The following is a 6000-nucleotide window of genomic DNA, read 5'->3' on the forward strand; positions in this document are numbered from 1 at the left end:
GAGTTGTGGTTTTATTATGAGGGTGTGTGAATGTTTATGGGCAGCGTTAGTGCATCATTACACTCTGCTTTTCTTGTTTGTATTTTAAGAACCGACACCAGAACTTAAGTTGGTGGATGAAAAACGGCTCCTCGTTCCGCTTTATTGTCACGAGTATTATATACTGACGGATTAAGACCAATGTTCACGTTTATTGAGTCTTACACATTGTGGATGTCCGCGATCACCTCTCTCATAAGTATAACAATGTGAACAATATACATTTATATTTAAAACATGAAGCATCAAGATCTGATTCCTCTGCTGCAGAAATAAAGACAACTTGTGCCAACGGGATTATCGAGGTGCAAACGTGAGAAATAAAGAGCAAAGTTGCTGTAACTCGGAGTGTTGCATCCGTAGGAGAGAGACTGGTCTAGATCCCGGTCCATCACTGGAGAAACACATTCTGGATCCTGCAGCACCTGCAGCCGACTAATATCAGACTCTGAAAGTTACCTAAACATTCAATAAAAACTTTATTCATCATTGCTGAATCACATCAGTTCGTACTGAAAGATATACGTGTTCGTTTGTCTGGAGAACCAAGAAAGACTAGTGGAATAAAGTTACAGGTTAATACAACTTTTAATCATGTCAAGCACAAGGTTTTTCCGGCCGGAGGTACAGTTGTCTCCGGCCGGGGTACACTTCTTTCAGACCGCGTGAGTCGGAGAGAAATGCACCACGTTTTCATGAGTCCAGTTGACTTTATACTCTAAAAGGGGGGTGTTCTCTGCAAGTGAATTTCATTGGTGGAGGGAACGGAAAAAAGACCCCCAAAAGGTGTCACTTCTATCTCCTTTGTTATTTCTCTCACCTGGGGTGCCACCCCAGGTGGCAGATAAACCCCCCCAATGCTAAACATCTGTTTCTCCCCCAATGTCTCCTCTCAACAATGGTATGTATATTGTACTCAACTTCGAGTCTACCCGTAACACCAGGAGGTGGCTCTGTGTCTTACTGCATACAAGGTTACTTTGAATATAAAGAGAAAGCCCACCAGTGTTGGAAAATGCTTTGAGCTTTTAACAATTTTCATGAAATCCTAACAGTACCAACCAACCTTTCCGTGACATCTTAGTTTTATTTTAAAAGACAACTTTAAAGAACCGGTTCTTCGCTGCAAAATCTATTTTAATGTTTTTCTGTCCAGACACAGTTATGGGATGTTTAGGATCTGGCTTTAATCTCCAGTAGTCGTCCCATACGGTCGTCATGGTGACAGAGATGTCGGACCTGTAGCAGCTCCAGCTGAAAGATCATGTTGGTCTGAACCGGAGCAGCTGGTCCAGTTCAGGACAGAGATCCAGAAGATCCTCTTGGTACCTGAACCTCTCGGCTCTATTCCATTTTTTCTATTTTAACTTTTAACTTTAACCTCTGGTGGAGAAATAAAGCATTACATTTGAATTGATCGGGGCCCCTCTGGTGGCCAGTGAAACAAATTTAACAAAAATTGATCAAGAGCGTCCCTCTAGTGGAAGACTAAGGGCATTGCATGTTTGACACTGAGATAATAAAGGTGAATGGCCAGGGATCCCATTGAATGAATGTAACATCACAACTAAATACCAAAGGACCAGGTACCATTCAGAATGATATGAATAAACATAAAATAATAAATGTATAATATACAATAAAATAATAATTAAATAAATAATAAAATAAATAATTGTAATAGCAAGGAATAATTCACAGCCAAATACCATTAACCCCAAATTAGCTCCCAGATGTTGAAACTAGTTTATCTAAGAATTAAATTCAAAATCAGAGGGTATCACCTGCATCACACTGATCCACAGATAATACCCTGCCAAACACTATCCATGAGGCTAAAGTAAACCTTCATTTATAACTCCTTTGTGCTTTGGTTATAATCTTAATTGGACATTTCTCCCTGGATACTGTACATTAATGTTTTTATTTTGAATAACTATGTTTGTTTTTTGTTGCAGTTATTTTCAATAATCATTTTTAAAAACCTACAACAATGGCAGAGGACACATGAATGGAAAACAGAATCAAAAACATCTCACTGTACGACTTGGATCTGCTTCATTCTGGGTGAGATGTCAATAATGTTGTACACCTCATATATGACCTTATACTATATATACTATTATAATACCATATATACTTTTTTCTTTTCATTCATATCCATACATACTGTTTCATTGACCCATATCCACTACATATATAATACTGCTCTCCTGAGCTGGTGTGTTTTTATATTTAACTGCTAGAGTTAAGTCTGATTTCATTTACCCAAGCAAGTCTCTGTTTTACCTTTAATGGCTTTTTCTGGACTTGTTTTAAGGAAGCTTCACGAAGGGTTTTACAGGCATTTCCACAAATGTCAGCGTGGGTTTAGAAAGTGTATAAGAGCATAAAGCCCTGGCCTCTGAGCCAGAATAGAAACTGCTGAAGATCATCATTCCACTGTTAGCACATGATTGGACGTTTTCATCCTGCCATCATTGTCAGATGACTGTACACATCAATGATCAATACATGACTGTGACATCACTGTTGTCTGCGGCGGTTTCCAAACTTATCAGGTGAAATCACAGCTAAAAACCCTGTAAGATGTGTTTTATTACAGTCATCATTCTCTTATTCTCTATTTTGTAATTTAAAGTAATTAAAAGTCTGCTTTCTTTTTTTCTATGACATCATCACTGTTATGAAGTAAAAACTAAACCAAAAACCCCAAATAATATGGTCATTAATTCCATTGAAGAATATATGATGTCATCAAGTTATGATGTCATTAATTCCATTGAAGAAGATATGATGTCATCAATTCCATGAACCATTCCATTCCATCAACAAGCTTGTAACAGAGTTTATAAATAGAACTCCTTCTTACTAGTTCTCATCACATCTTTTGACAATGCCACGCAGACGCAGACAGAGCTCTCGCCCCGTCCGCAGGCGCCGGAGAGTCCGTAGGACCCGCGTCGCCCGCAGACGCAGGAGAGTTGTCCGACGCAGACGCTGAAGGTCAACAGATGATGGAGGGAATCCTGAATGAATGATTTAAAAAAGGAAAAAAAAAACAAAAAACAAACCCTGATCTTAGTCCCATTATTGACTAACATGACCTTCCAGTACGTAAATATGTGTAGCAGGTATATAAGACGGTAGCTAAACTGAAGTGACCTGTAAAGAGTGAATGTGAGGTAGGACACTAGAACTTACTGTCTCAAGTCTCTTTAACCACAGAGGGACTAAAACTCTCAACCTTCTTATCCAAAGTCAGATGCCTTGTCCTTTAGGACGTGTGGTCCACCAATGGCTTCTGTTTCTCATTCCAGCATGTCACACCTCTAAAGGTCTTACTGTTTTGATGTCTGAGACGAGGTAAGTGAGAGGTTGTGGAGGCCCTGTGGCTTAGTTGGTCAAAGCACCTGTCTAGTAAACAGGAGATCCTGGGTTCAAATCCCAGCAGAGCCTCTAAACTCATCTGTCTTTGGATGAGAAAAAGATGATAGATGTCTCATTCATTCATGGTTCAACCATGGTGGTGAAATGGAAAAATGACATCTAGCTTAAAAAAAATAAAGGCACATTGAAGGTTTCTAAACCAAAGTTAATTCACACATTCAAGTTCTTCTAAGAGATGTGGACTGCTTGAGAGGGAGGTAATGTCTGGTTCTTCTCCTTTTAGTCACTTTAATGCTTTGCTGTTCTTCACTCGTGCCACAAGGTGGGGTACTCCTCCAATTCTTCTTGACCAAATGTGTATTTCTTTACGTGGTGTGTCTGACAGTCAGTTACTTTCCAAGTTTGACCTCACTTAAAAAGATCTCTACTTGGTTTGGGAGACTGTGCATGTAATTCAAGATGTTGTAAACCAGGCCTGGATCAAACATGCACATACGTACATACATACATACGAAAAAGAAACACTCACCATGAAGGCCGGTTAGCTCAGAACGTCAGATTCTGGTGCTAATAACACCAAGGTCATGGGGTCAGTCCCCATACTGGCCAAACTGTTTACCACTAAAACTCGGGTTATCGTTGAAAGTTTCAGATTATAAAAATTGTGTTTTGACCTGTCCAGGGATCTGTCTCTCACCTGAAAATTAGCTGGGATAGGCTCCAGCAGACCCCCGTGACCCTGCAAAGAATATAGCGGGTAAAGATAATGGATGGATGTACCATCAAGTACTTTCAGTACTAATCAGTTAGCTGGGCTAGAGCTGTGGTGGTTGAATGACACTCTCTGTATGCATGCTGTGAACTTGTCATCAGATTATTTATGATAAAATAATTTTGGATTGGATTAAAAACTATCTTTTCTAATAATTTGCTTAAGACAGGAAGTATGCTTATTGGACGGCTGTTAGCATCTGTGAAGTTAGATTTATTGTCCTTTGGTATTGGAATTATCTTAGACTCTTTCCAAATCCTTGGGCAAACCCCGCTAGTAAAACATCTATTAAAGATGTGACAAATGGGAGTTGATATGTAAGTGTTACCGGCCTCAGATCTAGGGGAACCTGGGCCAGTAGCAAGTTTGCTTCACAGTTCTGGATAACTGTGGAGCAGTGAAGAAGAACACACGTTTTCAGTTGTTCAGCTCAGTCGCCATTTTTATTATAACTATTCATGAAACGTGAACTGGACGTATTCATACAGAAACTGTGAGAAAAACGAAATGTACATGTTTCAGCATCGGGAAACAAAGAATAAAATAGTGTTTGTTTTAAACTACTGTAATAAACATGTAGTATCTGTATCTAAGGCATTGAATACACCAAAAAAATTAATAAAAGATCCCTAAAACCATATTAAAGGGTCTGGTCTAAGCCCCGGATGTTCTTCAATTAACTGGCATTGCCTTTGGTTTAATAAGCAAGGTGAAGGAGAAAAACTAATACATACAGTAAATCAATTAACCCTTCATTTGTCACACCCATCCAGCTGGATGGTTCATTAACCCCTTCTGAATGTGCCAACACAGTATTGGGTGGTTTTCACCAATTTTCACATACCTGTGGAGCAGTGAAGAAGAACACACGTTTTCAGTTGTTCAGCTCAGTCGCCATTTTTATTATGACGTAACCTGACCGATGCGGCTGAGCTGGGTCTTCCACACTGCACCAGGCATTATAGTGACACCTAGTGTCGCAAAAAAATCACAACATTCAAATTAAACGTAGACTGTTTATGTTGTAGCTTTGTTTTTAAAAAAATAAAATAATGGGGGGTGTCAACATTTACTCTGTTTTTAATTTAGGTTTTTAATTTAGGTCATTTTCCAACCCTTTACATAAGCTGCAGCAAGTCGTAGCAGTTTACCATCTAGGTTGTCTGTTCCAGCAGGTTTTTCAATTGGCAGAGATGGTAATAGTTTATTTATGTCAGGGACAGCAATCTGGACAAAGTCAAACTTAAGCCGGGCATACACTGTGCGATATTTTGAATCGTATGAGACAGCCCCATCTCACACTGCACGACTAGATCGCGGAGTTCAAAAGTTTAGAGCCCACGATTTATGTCCTCACACTATACGATCATTATCCTCCCGTCGGACCTCTGTGTACTGGAACTCGAGGCCGGTTTTGGGGCCAAACGTGCGTCCTGCCCACCCGATCAAAGGTTATGGGATCCTTTATTTTTTTATAATTTTATTTTTTTATATATATATATTTGAAAAATCCCAAAATATCTGTACCGTTTCTGATTGGGTGGGCACTGCGCATCATTTTTAGACATAACAATGAACGCATACCGCAAAAGTTGTGTCTCGCGGAGGAACCCGGCGTCCCAGCAAAATGAGAAGAGAAAAAAGAGTTGTTCCGAACAGTACAGCACAATGATAAAAACGAAATCACATTGTGAGCGATTTTTATTATTTCACTTTAGTTTATAATTCATAGATAGATAGATAGATGTACTTTATTAATCCCGAAGGAAATTTAAGAGTGGTCAACTGCTCACAGAATC

General features: G+C 39.3%; 1 non-coding gene across 1 annotated transcript; it reads left to right on the plus strand.

Moving 5' to 3' along the window:
• The first annotated feature begins 3424 nt into the window (after positions 1 to 3424).
• On the plus strand, positions 3425 to 3498 carry trnat-agu (transfer RNA threonine (anticodon AGU)). The gene has a single exon. It is a non-coding gene; the product is annotated as a tRNA-Thr (tRNA).
• Positions 3499 to 6000: the final 2502 nt, after the last annotated feature.

The sequence above is a fragment of the Cololabis saira genome, chromosome 11 (assembly GCF_033807715.1).
Source record: "Cololabis saira isolate AMF1-May2022 chromosome 11, fColSai1.1, whole genome shotgun sequence".
NCBI classification, from domain to species: Eukaryota; Metazoa; Chordata; class Actinopteri; order Beloniformes; family Belonidae; genus Cololabis; species Cololabis saira.